Source organism: Capra hircus, chromosome 8, assembly GCF_001704415.2.
Source record: "Capra hircus breed San Clemente chromosome 8, ASM170441v1, whole genome shotgun sequence".
Lineage (NCBI taxonomy): Eukaryota > Metazoa > Chordata > Mammalia > Artiodactyla > Bovidae > Capra > Capra hircus.
In genome coordinates this window covers 9,186,774-9,203,329 of record NC_030815.1, presented here as the reverse complement: position 1 = coordinate 9,203,329, position 16,556 = coordinate 9,186,774, and the positions used below count along the sequence as shown (strand labels likewise).

Below are 16,556 nucleotides of genomic sequence, written 5' to 3'. Positions count from 1 at the left end.
AAACTCAGTGTGGCGGGGAAACCAGGAGAGAGTGTTCTCTAGGAGTAATTTCAGAAGCTGCTGATCACGCTGTCACTTTAGGAAAGAAAATGCTTTTATACCCCAACACCTAAAATTGGGCTGCTCTTGCCTGTCTCCTAGCATGCCTGGTTTTTAATGTGTGAACACAGACTCATTTATATGGGGCGCCAAGCTCCGCACTGGCATTGGAGGAAACAATGACATACAGCAGAGAGTCTCGCTTGTTAGCATAGTATAGACCTCTTGCGTATTACAGTCTGGTCAAGATGATTAGCTTCATCTTGCCTTGAACTGGCCCCATGTCTCCTCCCTCTAAGTTTACATCACCAACTGTAGGCAGACACAGATTCAGCAGATGCCAAATATGCTACCCCAATCCCCAAACGATTGTCATTGGCCAAGAACATGTGATGAGAATCTCGCCTGAGCTAGAAGATTTTCTCAATGCATATTTAGCACTTTCCCAACATAAGCTGGACTAGGAAGATCCACTCTAGGAAGAATGCCTGTCCTACTTTGAAAAGGAAAATGAAATTACACTGCCCAGTTTTCAGTCCAATCCCAAAGAAAGGCAATGCCAAAGAATGCTCAAACCACCGTACAATTGCACTCATCTCACACACCAGCAAAGTGATGCTCAAAATTTTCCAAGCCAGGCTTCAACAGTATGTGTACCGTGAACTTCCAGATATTCAAGCTGATTTTAGAAAAGGCAGAGGAACCAGAGATCAAATTGCCAACATCCGTTGGATCACCAAAAAAAGCAAGAGAGTTCCAGAAAAACATCTACTTCTGTAGTGTTATGCCTGCAAAATGTAGGTAGATACACATTCTGTGGGTGCCAGATACCACCGCTGCACCTCCCAAATGTATGCCACCGCCCAAGAACATGTGATGAGAAGACTGCATGGGCTGGAATATTTCTTTAACAAATATTTAGCACTTCCCCAACACAGGCTAGATTAGGAAGTTCTATCCAAGGAGGAACGCCTGTCCTGCTTTGAAAAGGAAAATGGCAGTGCACCGCCCTGGGGAGTGGCTGGACCACTCCGGCTAAAATTCGGGTTTTTCAAAACCAGAGACATTGGATTCCCAGGGAACTGGGGAATCGTAATTGTTCTCGGACTTCTTGCCTTACTTTCCTCCTTTCTTCTTTCTTTCCTTCCCTCCCTCCATTCTTCCCTTCTCTCTTTCTTTTTAGTTATCAGCATTTTAATAACTGTTCTTACATTTCTGTGTAAGATGACTACAGAGTATTATTGGAGTTGCTGGAATTTGCTAACACTGGTTCTCTCCGAGTGATCTAAAACATATGATGGCTGTTAGCTGTGTCCAATAAAAGCAAGAGTTGGAAAGCCAAGTTATTTCTTAATTCCGTTTGGTGTGAAAATATCTCAAGTAGTCTTTTAGAGGGCAGTGTTAGAAATTCTGCTTTACGTCATGGTAAATGCTGCCCTCCTGTGGACACATGTGGACATTACAACCTACGAATGCGGCTCCAAGAGAAAAGTTTCTTCAATTCAGTTCAGTTCAGTCGCTCAGTCGTGCACGACTCTTTGCGCCAGGCATCCCTGTCCATCACCAACTCCCAGAGTTCACTCAGACTCACGTCCATCAAGTCAGAGATGCCATCCAGCCATCTCATCCTGGGTCGTCCCCTTCTCCTCCTGCCCCCAATCCCTCCCAGCATCAGAGTCTTTTCCAATGAGTCAACTCTTCACATGAGGTGGCCAAAAAGTACTGGAGTTTCAGCTTCAGCATCATTCCTTCCAAAGAAATCCCAGGGCTGATCTCCTTATTGAATGTCTTCTGCAAAGAGGGCCCTGTTTTTTTTTTTTTCTTTCTCTCTTGAGAATTCTTTGGACCTTGAAAAACTCTCCATCTTCTGAGCCACCTTCATATCCCAGCAGCAACAGAATACCTGCAAGTCTCCGGCAGATAGACTGCCACATCTAGCTCTTGTAACTAGCTCCTTCCCTCTCGCCTGGGTCAGGTTGGTTACAGTTTCTTGTTTAGAAAGCATCCAAGTATCCCATTATCCCACTGTTAGGAGCCCCAGGGCTCCGTTCGTGTCTGTTTCTCGCTGCTGGGGCGGGAGATGGAAAGAAAAGGGTGTACAGAGATACCGAGCAACGTCTCTTCATTGTGAACATCAAGGACCAAGTACTGTTGGCCTCCACTCTTGCAGTAAATATTCCCCACTACATAAAATGTACAAGACATTTATATAAAACACGTTAGTGCACAGAACCCAAGAACACCTCATAGCTGCCTTAAATAGCCAGGGAGGTGAGGATGAAACCTGTAGACACTTTGGATGCAGAAACACACTAGGCCTGGCCCTGGCCCTCCCCACATGTCACGGGGGCTCTGAGAAAGCCTCGGGCTCTCAGTTTCCCAGCTGTAAAATGAGAGAGCTGGGTAACGCTTAGCTCCGCTTCTGTACGGTTTTTATTTTCTGGACCTTTCTTGAAATTTCTATTCAAAGGTGCCTCTTCTGATGATTTAGTTGTTAGTGGGAAAAGATGTCCAGGGATTGGTCTGAGATAGGCCTTCAAATATCTGATTGCCTGGTCTTAGTGGTGTGTGTTCATTTCCTATTGTGAAACACATTACCCAAACTTAGTGGCTCAAAACAACGTGTGTCAAACCCCAGTCTCCACGGGTCAGGATCTGGCCGTGGCTGAGCTGGATGTCAGGTGTGGGATGGGGCTGCCGTCTCACCGGCTGGCTCAGCTGGGGGAGGATCGATTTGCTTTCTGCTCAGGTGTGTGGTCTCAGGCAGACCCCTCATGGGCCGCTGGATGGAAGGCCTCAGCTTCTTCCCAACATGGCAGCTCCCTTCATCAGAAGGAAACAGTGAGAAGAGCCAGAGGCAGGGGGAGAAAGAGAGAGAGGGAGAGAGGGAGAGGGAGAGAGAGAGGGAGGGAGAGAGAGAGGGGGAAAGAGAGGGAGAGAGGGTGGGCGAGAGAGGGAAGGGTCGGGGTGGGGAGCAAACTGAGTCTATCATAACCTAATCAGAAGTGATATCCCATCACTTTGCCTGTAACATTTCGATTGAAGTCAGTCATCATTTTCTAGGCCGGTCCCAAGGTGATGGGGTGAAACACACTGTGGTGGGAATACTAGAAGGAAGTGCTCTTTGGGAGCCAACCCAGAGGCTGCCAATTATACTGCATGATTTCATGAGAGAAAATGCCTTTGAATTTCATTTCCTTTCCATGCAAAACGGGGCCGCTCAAACCTATCTCCTAGCACGTCTTGGTTTATGATGTGCTATCATCAGCTCATTTATTCTGTGTGCCAAGCTCTGCATTGGCATTGGAGGAAAAATGACACAGAGTCTAGAGCCCCTGACCTCAAGCACATTCCCCTGTGGCCCAGATGATTAAGTTCGTGTGACCTTGGCCAGGAACGTGTGATGAGAAACTCCCATGAGCCGGAAGCGCTCCCCAACATAGGCTAGATTAGGAAGCTCCATCCCAGAGAGAATTCCTGTCCTACTTTGAAAAGGAAACTAGGACCACCCTACCCTGGGGAGATGGCTGGACTCCTCTGGCTAAAATGAGGGTTTCTCAAATCCAGGTAGCCTCCGCATACCCTAGGATCTGCCAAGTCATAAAGCTGCTTAGATTTCTTTTCCTACTGTTCTTCTTTTTCTATTTCTTTCCTTCCTCCCCTCCATTCTTTCCTTCTCTCTTTTTAAAACATTTTCAGCATTTTAGTTACTCTTCTTACATTTGTCTGTGAGAAGACCAATTAAAAACTATTTTGGTGGGGGGCAGGTATATATTTTAACACTGGTCGTCTCAGAGTGATCTGAAAGATATGATGGTTCTTATTTGTGCCTTTGAAAAGCAAAAATTGGAAACCCAAGTTGATATTTCTTAATAAATTCAGTTTGGCAGACAAAATATCTCAAGTGGGTTAGTCTTCAGAGGTTGACTTGGGATATTTGTCTTTAAATCGTGGCAAAGGCTGCCCTCCTGTGGACACATTTAAACATTACAACCTATGGATGCCGCTTCAAGAGAAAAGTTGCTAGAGAACGTTATTGAATGACTTCTGCAAAGAGGACCCTGTTACTTCTTTCTTTCTTTTGAGAATTCCTTGGGACCCTGAAAAATTCTCCTTCACCTTCTGAACCACCTTCCACATCCCAGGAGCTGCAGAATATCTGCAAGTCTCTGCAATACCAAAGTAGCTCTTGAAATTAGCTCCTTCCCTCTTGCCTGTGTGTGTGGCCCTGTTACAATATCCTGGTCACAAAGCACCAGGTATCTCATTATCCCAGGCTCCTAACAATTCCATTCATGTCCATCTATTGCTGCTGGGGAGTGAGGTGGAGAGCAAAGGGTACAGAGAGAGATTGAACAACTTCTCTTCTTTGTAAACAGGTAGGACCAAATATTGTTGGGCTTCTAATCTGGCAGGAATATTAATCACTTATACATCTAAGGCCATTTATACAAAACATGTCAGTTAGCGCACCCCAGGAAGGCACCATTTTTGCCTTAAATAGCAAGAGAAGTGAGATGCAGCCATGTAGATAGACACTTAGACGGAGAAGCCAAGCAGGCTGAGGTCCTGGCCCTTCCCAAACGTCATGGGGGCTCTGAGAAAGTCTCAGTCCCTCAGTTTCCCATCTGTAAACTGAGAGAGTTGGATAAAGGAGCTTTAAGAACAAGTTTGTATGATTTATATTGCCTGGACGTTTCTTGGAATTGGTATTCAGGGGCCGCTCCTCTGAGGATTTAGTTGTTCGTGTATAAAGATGTCCAGGAAGAGGTCTCAGACGGGCCTTCAAATACCTGATTGCCTGGTATTAGTGGCGACATTCTAGGAATCAGCAAACTAAAATGGACTGGAATGGGTGAATTTAACTCAGATGACCATTATATCTACTACTGCGGGCAGGAATCCCTCAGAAGAAATGGAGTAGCCATCATGGTCAACAAAAGAGTCTGAAATGCAGTACTTGGATGCAATCTCAAAAACGACAGAATGATCTCTGTTCATCCCCAAGGCAAACCACTCAATATCACAGTAATCCAAGCCTATGCCCCAACCAGTAACGCTGAAGAAAATGAAGTTGAATGGTTCTATGAAGACCTACAAGACCTTTTAGAACTAATACCCAAAAATGATGTCCTTTTCATTATAGGGGACTGGAATGCAAAAGTACAAAGTCAAGAAACACCTGGAGTAACAGGCAAATTTGGCCTTGGAATATGGACTGAAGCAGGGCAAAGACTAATAGAGTTTTGCCAAGAAAATGCGCTGGTCATAGCAAACACCCCCTTCCAACAACACAAGAGAAGATTTTATACATGGACATCACCAGATGGTCAACACTGAAATCAGATTGATTCTATTCTTTGCAGCCAAAGAATGAGAAGCTCTAAACAGTCAACAAAGACAAGACCAGAAGCTGACTGTGGCTCAGATCATGTACTCCTTATTGCCAAATTCAGACTCAAATTGAAGAAAGTAGGGAAAACTGCTAGACCATTCAGGTATGACCTAATCAAATCCCTTATGATTATACAGTGGAAGTGAGAAATAGATTTAAGGGCCTAGATCTGATAGATAGAGTGCCTGATGAACTATGGAATGAGGTTGATGACATTGTACAGGAGACAGGGATCAAGACCATCCCCATGGAAAAGAAATGCAAAAAAGCAAAATGGCTGTCTGGGGAGGCCTCACAAATAGCTGTGAAAAGAAGAGAGGTGAAAAGCAAAGGAGAAAAGAAAAGATATAATCATCTGAATGCAGAGTTCCAAAGAATAGCAAGAAAAGATAAGAAAGCTTTCTTCAGCAATCAATGCAAAGAAATAGAGGAAAACAACAGAATGGGAAAGACTGGAGATCTCTTCAAGAAAATTAGAGATACCAAGGGAACATTTCATGCAAAGATGGGCTTGATAAAGGACAGAAATGGTATGGACCTAACAGAAGCAGAAGGTATTAAGAAGAGGTGGCAAGAATACACAGAAGAACTGTACGAAAAAGAGCTTCACGACCCGGATAATCACGATGATGTGATCACTTATCTAGAGCCAGACATCTTGGAATGTGAAGTCAAGTGGGCCTTAGAAAGCATCACTATGAACAAAGCTAGTGGAGGTGATGGAATTCCAGTTGAGCTGTTTCAAATCCTGGAAGATGATGCTGTGAAAGTGCTGCGCTCAATATGCCAGCAAATTTGGAAAACTCAGCAGTGGCCACAGGACTGGAAAAGGTCAGTTTTCATTCCAATCCCAAAGAAAGGCAATGCCAAAGAATGCTCAAACTACTGCACAATTGCACTCATCTCACATGCTAGTAAAGCAATGCTCAAAATTCTCCAAGCCAGGCTTCAGCAAACCGTGAACCGTGAACTTTCTGATGTTCAAGCTGGTTTTAGAAAAGGCAGAGGAACCAGAGATCAAATTGCCAACATCTGCTGGGTCATGGAAAAAGCAAGAGAGTTCCAGAAAAACATCTATTTCTGCTTTATTGACTATGCCAAAGCCTTTGACTATATGGATCACAATAAACTGTGGAAAATTCTGAAAGAGATGGGAATACCAGACCACCTAACCTGCCTCTTGAGAAATCTGTATGCAGGTCAGGAAGCAACAGTTAGAACTCGACATGGAACCACAGACGGGTTCCAAATAGGAAAAGGAGTACATCAAGGCTGTATATTGTCACCCTGCTTATTTAACTTCTATGCAGAGTACATCATGAGAAATGCTGGACTGGAAGAAACACAAGCTGGAATCAAGATTGCAGGGAGAAATATCAATAACCTCAGATATGCAGATGACACCACCCTTATGGCAGAAAGTGAAGAGGAACTAAAAAGCCTCTTGATGAAAGTGAAAGAGAAGAGTGAAAAAGTTGGCTTAAAGCTCAACATTCAGAAAACGAAGATCATGGCATCTGGTCCCATCACTTCATGGGAAATAGATGGGAAAACAGTAGAAACAGCATCAGACTTAATTTTGGGGGCTCCAAAATCACTGCAGGTCGTGATTGCAGTGATGAAATTAAAAGATGCTTACTCCTTGGAAGAAAAGTTATGACCAACCTAGAGAAGAGCCAGAGGCAGGGGGAGAGAGAGGGAGAGAGAGGGAGGGAGGGAAGGAGGGAGGGAAGGGAGAGAGTGAGAGGGACAGGAACAGGGAGAGAGGGGTGGGGGGTGGCGAGGAAAGTTAGTCTTTTGTATCCTAATCTCAGAAGTGACATCCCATCACTTCTGCTGTCTTATTTTGATTAAATTGAGTCACTAGTTTTAGCCCAGTCCCAACGGAAGGGGATAAAACACAGAGTGGTGGGGAAGCCAGGAGGCAAGTATCTTTCGTGCCTCATTTTCTTTCGTTGTAAAATGGGCCTGCTAGCCACTATGGAGAACACTGTGGAGATTCCCTAAAAGACTGGAAATAGAACTGCCATCATTCAGTTCAGTTCAGTTCAGTCGCTTAGTCATGTCTGACTCTTTGCGACCTCATGAATTGCAGCATGCCAGGCCTCCCTGTCCATCACCAACTCCTGGAGTTCACTCAGACTCACGTCCATCGAGTCAGTGATGCCATCCAGCCATCTCATCCTCTGTCGTCCCCTTCTTCCCCTGCCCCCAATCCCTCCCAGCATCAAAGTCTTTTCCAATGAGTCAACTTTTCACATGAGGGGGCCAAAGTACTGGAGTTTCAGCGTTAGCATCATTCCTTCCAAAGAAATCCTAGGGTTAATCTCCTTCAGAATGGACTGGTTGGATCTCCTTGCAGTCCAAGGGACTCTCAAGAGTCTTCTTCAACACCACAGTTCAAAAGCATCAATTCTTCGGCGCTCAGCCTTCTTCACAGTCCTCACGCTCTAGTAAAGTAATGCTCAAAATTCTCCAAGCCAGGCTTCAGCAATACGTGAACCGTGAACTTCCTGATGTTCAAGCTGGTTTTAGAAAAGGCAGAGGAACCAGAGATCAAATCGCCAGCATCTGCTGGATCATGGAAAAAGCAAGAGAGTTCCAGAAAAACATCTATTTCTGCTTTATTGACTATGCCGAAGCCTTTGACTATATGGATCACAATAAACTGTGGAAAATTCTGAAAGAGATGGGAATACCAGACCACCTAACCTGCCTCTTGAGAAATCTGTATGCAGGTCAGGAAGCAACAGTTAGAACTCGACATGGAACCACAGACTGGCTCCAAATAGGAAAAGGAGTACATCAAGGCTGTATATTGTCACTCTGTTTATTTAACTTATATGCAGAGTACATCATGAGAAACACTGGGCTGTATGAAGCACAAGCTGGAATCAAGATTGCTGGGAGAAATATCAATAACCTCAGATATGCAGATGACACCACCCTTATGGCAGAAAGTGAAGAGGAACTAAAAAGCCTCTTGATGAAAGTGAAAGAGGAGAGTGAAAAAGCTGACTTAAAGCTCAACATTCAGGAAACGAAGATCATGGCATCTGGTCCCCTCACTTCATGGCAAATACATGGGGAAACAGTGGAAACAGTGGCTAACTTTATTTTGGGGGGCTCCAAAATCACTGCAGGTCGTGATTGCAGTGATGAAATTAAAAGATGCTTACTCCTTGGAAGAAAAGTTATGATCAACCTAAACAGCATATTCAAAAGCAGAGACATTACTTTGCCAACAAAGGTCTGTCTAGTCAAGGCTATGGTTTTTCCTGTGGTCATGTATGGATGTGAGAGTTGGACTGTGAAGAAAGCTGAGCGCCGAAGAATTGATGCTTTTGAACTGTGGTGTTGGAGAAGACTCTTGAGAGTCCCTTGGACTGCAAGGAGATCCAACCAGTCCATAATGAAGGAGATCATCCCTGGGATTTCTTTGGAAGGACTGATGCTAAAGCTGAAACTCCTGTACTTTGGCCCCCTCATGTGAAAAGTTGACTCACTGGAAAAGACTCTGATGCTGGGAGGGATTGAGGGCAGTAGGAGAAGGGGACGACAGAGGATGAGATGGCTGGATGGCATCACTGACTCAATGGACGTGAGTCTGAGTGAAACTGGGAGCTGGTGATAGACAGGGAGGCCTGGCGTGCTGCGATTCATGGGGTCGCAAAGAGTCGGACACGACTGAGTGGCTGAACTGAACTGAGCTGAACAGAGTCCCCGACTTCAAGCAGATTACAGTCTGGTCAAGATGATTAGGTTCTCCTTACCTAGAACTGACCTCATGTCTCCCTCTCTGAGCTTATGTTACCACAATTTATGCAGACACCGATTCAGCTGAAGCCAAATACCACCCTCCAACTCCAAAACCACTGTCATCAGCCAAGAACATGTGATGAGAAGCTTTCATCAGCTGGAAGATTGCTTTAACATGTATTTAGCACTTCCCTAGCGTAGGCTACATTAAGAAGCTCCATCCAAAGAAGAATGCCTGTCCTACTTTGAAAATGAAAATGGGACTGCCCTACCCTGGGGAAAGGGCTGGACACTTCTGGCTTAAATCAGGGTTCTTCAAAACCAGAGCCTCTGGATTCGCAGACTTCTCTTACTTTTCCCCTTTCTCTTTTTCCTTCCTTCCCTTCATTCCTTCCTGCTCCCTTTTTAATTTTTTAGCATTTTAATAACTCTTCTTGCATTTCTGTGTGAGAATTCTAAATAAAAAATGTTTTGTGGGGCACTGGAATTTTATAACACTGGCTTTCTCAGAGTGATCTGAAATATATGATGCCTATTACTTGTGCCCTTTAAAAGCAAAAATTGGAAAGCCGAGTTGATATTTCTTAATAAATTCAGTGTGGTAGAAAAAATAACGCTTCAGTTCAGTTGTTCAGTCATGTCCAGCTCTTTGTGACCCCATGGACTGCAGCATGCCAGGCTTCCCTGTCCATCACCAACTCCCAGAGCTTACTCCATGATGAGTCGGTGATGCCATCCAACCATCTCATCCTCTGTCATCCCCTTCTCCTCCTGCCCTCAACCTTTCCCAGCATCAGGGTCTTTTCCATTGAGTCAGTTCTTCGCATCAGGTGGCCAAAGTATTGGAGTTTCACCTTTAGCATCAGTCCTTCTAATGAATATTCAGGATTGATTTCCTTTAGGATGGACTGGTTGGATCTCCTTACAGTCCAAGGGACTCTCAAGAGTCTTCTCCAACACCACAGTTCAAAAGCATCAATTCTTCGGCACTCAGCCTTCTTCACAGTCCTCACGCTCTAGTAAAGTAATGCTCAAAATTCTCCAAGCTAGGCTTCAGCAATACGTGAACCGTGAACTTCCTGATGTTCAAGCTGGTTTTAGAAAAGGCAGAGGAACCAGAGATCAAATTGCCAACATCTGCTGGATCATGGAAAAAGCAAGAGCGTTCCAGAAAAACATCTATTTCTGCTTTATTGACTATGCTAAAGCCTTTGACTGTGTGGATCTCCTTACAGTCCAAGGGACTCTCAAGAGTCTTCTCCAACACCACAGACGGACCTTTGTTGACAAAGTAATGTCTTTGCTTTTGAATATGCTGTCTAGGTTGGTCATAACTTTTCTTCCAAGGAGTAAGCATCTTTTAATTTCATGGCTGCAGTCACCATCTGCTGTAAATTTGGAGCCCCCCAAATAAAGTCAGCCACTGTTTCCACTGTTTCCCCATCTATTTCCTATGAAGTGATGGGACCGGATGCCATGATCTTCGTTTTCTGAATGTTGAGCTTTAAGCCAACTTTTTTACTATCCTCTCTCACTTTCATCAAGGGGCTCTTGAGTTCTTCTTCACTTTTTGCCATAAGGGTGGTGTCATCTGCATAGCTGAGTTTATTGATATTTCTCCCGGCAATCTTGATTCCAGCTTGTGTTTCATCCAGCCCAGTGTTTCTCATGATGTACTCTGCATATAAGTTAAATAAGCAGGGTGACAATATACAGCCTTGACTAATCTTTCTCCTATTTGGAACCAGTCTGTTGTTCCGTGTCCAGTTCTAACTGTTGCTTCCTGATCTGCATACAGATTTCTCAAGGGGCAGGTCAGGTGGTCTGGTATTCCCATCTCTTTCAGAATTTTCCACAGTTTATTGTGATCCACACAGTCAAAGGCTTTAGCATAGTCAATAAAGCAGAAATAGATGTTTTTCTGGAACTCTCTTGCTTTTTCGATGATCCAGCAGATGTTGGCAATTTGATCTCTGGTTCCCCTGCCTTTTCTAAAACCAGCCTGAACATCAGGAAGTTCACGGTTCACGTATTGCTGAAGCCTGGCTTGGAGAATTTTAAGCACTACTTTACTAGCGTGTGAGGTGAGTGCAATTGTGCAGTAGTTTGAGCATTCTTTGGCATTGCCTTTCTTTGGGATTGGAATGAAAACTGACCTTTTCCAGTCCTGTGGCCACTGCTGAGTTTTCCAAATTTCCATATTGAGTGTAGCACTTTCACAGCATCAACTTTTAGGATTTGAAACAGCTCAACTGGAATTCCATTACCTCTTCTAGCTTTGTTCACAGTGATGCTTCCTAAGGCCCACTTGACTTCACACTCCAGGATGTCCGGCTCTAGGTGAGTGACAATACCATCATGATTATCTGGGTCGTGAAGATCTTTTTGTACAGTTCTTCTGTGTATTCTTGCCACCTCATCTTAATATCTTCTGCTTCTGGTAGGTTCATACAATTTCTGTCCTTTATTGACCCTGTCTTTGCATGAAATGTTCTGTTGGTATCCCTAATTTTCTTGAAGAGATCTCTAATCTTTCCCATTCTATTATTTTCCTCTATTTGCACTGATCACTGAGGAAGGCTTTCTTTTCTCTCCTTGCAATTCTTTGGAACTCTGCATTCAAATGGGTATATCTTTCCTTTTCTCCTTTTCTTTTCGCTTCTCTTCTTTTCACAGCTATTTGTAAGGCCTCCGCAGACAGCCATTGTGCTTTTTTGCATTTCTTTTTCTTGGGGATGGTCTTGATCCCTGTCTCCTTTACAATGTCATGAACCTCCATTCATAGTTCATCAGGCACTCTATCAGATCTAGTCCCTTAAATCTATTTCTCACTTCCGCTGTATAGTCATAAGGGGTTTGATTTAGGTCATACCTGAATGGTCTAGTGGTTTTCCTTGCTTTCTTCAATCTAAGTCTGAATTTGTCAGTAAGGAGTTCATGATCTGAGCCACAGTCAGCTCCCGGTCTTGTTTTTGCTGACTGTTTAGAGCTTCCCTGTCTTTGGCTGCAAAGAATATAATCAATCTGATATCCGTATTGACCATCTGGTGATGTCCATGTGTAGAGTCTTCTGTTGTGTTGTTGAAAGAGGGTATTTGCTATGATCAGTGCGTTCTCTTGGGAAAACTCTTAATTAGCCTTTGCCCTGCTTCATTCTGCATTCCAAGGCCAAATTTGCCTGTTCCTCCAGGTGTTTCTTGACTTCCTACTTTTGCATTCCAGTCCCCTATAATGAAAAGGACATCTTTGTTGCTTGATAACTTGTTATTGAAAAACGTTGCTTGATAATTTGTTATTGAATGTCTTCTGTAATGACGGTTCTTTTACTTTTTCCTTTTTCTTTTGAAGATTCCTTGGGACCCTGAAAAATACTCCTTCATCTTCTGAACCACCATCCACATCCCAGGAGCTAAAAAATATCTGCAATTCTCTGGCATTTAAGCTACCAAACATAGTTTATCACTAGCTCCTTCCCTCTCACCTGTGTGTGGCCTGATTACAATTTCCTGTTTAGAAAGCATCCAGGTATCCCATTATCCAGGGCTCTTGAAAAGGCCCAATTCCATGTCCATTTCTTGCCACTGGGGTGGGAGGTGGAGTACGAAGCATATAAAGATATACTGAGCAACTTCTCTTTATTTGATATTCAAGGACCAAGTATTGTTGGGGTTCCACTCTTACACCAAATATTCATCAGTACATAACATGTATGATCCATTTATACAAAATAGGTTAGTGAGCAAATCACAAATAGCCCTCATTTGTGCCTTAAATAGCAAGGGAAGTGGGGATGAAGCTATCTACACTTTGGGTGCATAGACACACTAGGCTGAGGTCCTGGCCCTTCCCAGATGTCATGGGGGCTCTGAGAAAGTCTGAAACCCTCAGTTTCCCAGCTGTAAAATGGGAGAGCTGGATAAAGGATCTTAAGAACAAAGCTTAGCTTTACCTTTTTATGATAGATATTGTCTGGACCCTTCTTGAAATTTCTGTGTAGAGGTAACTCCTCTGAGGATTTAGTTGTTAGCGTATAAAGATGCCCAGGAAGTGGTCTGGGATGGACGTGTCACACAGCTGATGGCCTCAGATTAATTGTGTGCATTCGCTATCTATTGTTAAACACACTGCTCCAAACCTAGTGGCTCAAAACTACGTGTGTCATCTCCCAGTCTCCAGGATCTGGAGAGTCAGGATCTCCAGGTCAGGATCTGGCCGTGACTGAGCTGGATGTCAGGTGTCGAATGGGGCTGCCGTCTCACCTGCTGGCTCCGCTGGGGGAGGATCGATCTGCTTTCCGCTCAGGTGTGTGGCTGCAGGCAGGCCTCAGTTCCTCATGGGCTGCTGGATGGAAGGCCTCCACTTCTTCCCGTGGGCGTCCACAGGGAGCTCCCAACATGGCAGCTTCCTTCATCAGAAGGGAACAGTGAGAAGAGCCAGGGAGGGAGGGAGGGAGAAAGAGAGCGAGGAAGAGGGAGAGGGGTGGTAAGTTCATCTTTTTTAACCTAATCTCAGTAGTGATATTGCAATACTTTCACTATATTATTTTCACTAAATTGAATCACTAGTTTTAGCCCCGTCCCTAGTGGAGGGGTTAAAACCCAGTGTAATGGGGCTATCAGGAGACAGGGTTTTTTGGGATTCATTTCAGAAACTGCCTACCATACTGTGTGAGTTCAAGAAAGGAAATGCCTTTGTACCTCATTTTCTTTAGCTGTAAAATGGGATGCTCATGCCTATCTCTTAGCATACCCTGGTTTTTAATGTGTTATCATCGACTTATTTATTCTGTATTGCAAGCTCTGAACTGGCATTGGAGGAAAAAATATAATATATAATATAGAGTCCCAGACCTCAAGCATATTACAGTCTGATCAAGTAGATTAAGTTCATTTTGCCTTCAACTGGCTTGATATTCCCTCCCTCTAAGCTTACGCCACCAAAATATTTGTAGACACAAATTCAGCTGATGCCCAATACCACCACTCCAACTCCACAACAATTGTCATTAGCCAAGAACATGTGATGAGAAACTTCCATGAGCCAGAAGATTTCCTTAACTTGTATTTAGCACTTCCCCAACAGACTAGATCAGGAGGCTCCATCCAAGGAAGAATGCATTTCCTTCTTTGAAAAGAAAAATGCCACTACACTCCCATGGGGAGATGGTTTGACTCCTCTGGCTAAAATTAGGGTTTCTCAAACCAGAGCCTCTGGGTCCCGGGGTAATGGGAATAATATTGGTTCTCAGATTTCTTCTCTTACTATTCTCTGTCTCTCTTGATTTTCTTCCCTCCCTCCATTCCTGCCTTTCTTAATTTTCAGCATTTTAATAATACCTTTTTTCACTTTTAACAATAATGTTTATAATACAAAGCACTATAATTTTCTCAATAGTCTTCACTCATTTATCAACAAACTTTCCACTGTACTCATTTAATAAATCAACAGTGTCAAACTACACTTCATTACTTTTTGACCTCCAAGCACTCAACTTAGAGACCGACAAAAAAGTGCTTGGCGCACCGAAAGGAAAAAGAAGAAAACCTGGAAAGGTCAACTGAGATACTTAGAAGCAGTCAAAGGGGATGGATGAGGGGAGGAATTAGATTCCCGGGCACCATCAGATTTCCCTCACAGGTCAAAGAGGTCTACAAAATCAGTTTTAAGACATGCGGTTAGAACTAGGGAGTCAGAGGAACCCGTACTCTGGGATATTGCAGGTCATCCAAGTTCCTGGGTTGGCAGAAGTAAGAAAAAGAGGGGCAGAGAAAGTGGGAATGGGGGGCAGAGGAGAGGCAGGACAGACAGGAGGCGAGAAGCACAGAGGGAGAAAGCTGCGCCTGGAGGAAGTAAAGGTCGGAACTTGTCATGAACTGGAAAAACGAAAAGCCATAGTCACAAATCTGGAAGATGGACTACGGGTCGCGAAAGCCTGGAGTTTTATACCTTCCAGGAGGTGATGACAAATCCTGAAGCTGTGCAGCGGCAGGCAGTGAGGTGCATTTAAGAGTAAATCATCTGTTTTATAAGAGTAAGGCCTTGGCTCTTGCTTAACTAATTCCACTCTGTGGATTTAAAAACATTATGTGCCTAGAAGGTAGCCACCCGGGCAGGTTACACACCTAACAGGCAACATAGAAGGGCTCCAAGCCAAGTGAATCTGTAGAAAACAAAATTCAATTAATGTTACAGTCAAGTGAAAAGACAGTGGATTTCACTGTTCTCTTCAACCCTTTTAATAATTTCCTAAAGCTAAGCCATTCTGATCACTTGAAATAAGCTAGTATTGCCAAATGCTGCATAATCAAATAGGTTGACTGTAATCAAACCCCAATTTTTCCTGAGCCTTAACTGCCTCTGTGATCTGGAACACAGTGGCAGCATGCAAGTTATTATTACTTTTGGGGGGAGCAGGGAGGGAACTGGGGGTCAACAATTGCCTAACTATAAGTGTATGTAAACAAAAGAGATGAAATTGACCAATTAAACTAGCCATTCAGAATCCCTCTTGCGGAAAAGTTATAACCTTGAGACTGATTAAGCAAAACAGGATTCTGCTACTCAGATGCTCTGCGTCTGGGAAGCACTGGCTTGGATGATAATCCTGAGGATAATTCAGTTTTTATTTCGATCTTCTCGGGCTCTTCTGTCTGACTCCTCTGCCCAGTAGGAAGAAGCCTCACACAAACGTGTACCAGGGTTCAGCGTGGTTCCTTCCAAGGGGCGCCTCCCCATCCTCTTCAGTCGTCCACTTTCTCTCGTCATTCTGTTCTCCTTCCTTCAGCCTCTCCTCACCTTTATCGTCGTCCTCATCACTGCGCTTGTCCTGCTCTTCCGAATCAGTTTTGTCTTGTCTTTGTCCTTCTTTTGCTCTGAAGCTTCCTTCTTGCCTTTCTGCTCCCTCCTGTAACCTTCCAGAGCTTCTTTTAACTCCGTCTCCTCCATGGCAGACAGCACATCGCTGGCATTCAGTGTCTTGAGTTTCCCTCTCATCGCGAAGCTGTTGGCACAGGAGGTGGCATTGAGCACAGAGACGCTGGCGGCGCGGGAGATGGAGATGTTGACACCGTCCCGGAGCGCCTCCTGGATGATTCCGGTGATGACGGCGTTAGGAGGTTTAGGTCCCCGGGGCCTCTCCGCCATGGCCGCGGCCGGGAACCCTGCCTGCGACCTCCGCTTCAGGCCTCTACGGCGTCCGCACCTCCCGCATCGCCACGGTCTGACCCAGCGAGGCGTCCGTCCTGCCCCGCGTGGCCCCAGTAATAACCTCTTTTTACATTTCTCTCTGAGAAGGCCAACTAAAAAAATCTGGGGTGTTGCTGGAATAACATAACACTGGTTATCTCAGAGTGATCTGAAACAT

General features: G+C 44.4%; 1 pseudogene; it reads right to left on the bottom strand.

The window, feature by feature from the left end:
• LOC102188219 lies at nucleotides 15,873-16,336 on the bottom strand (annotated as a pseudogene).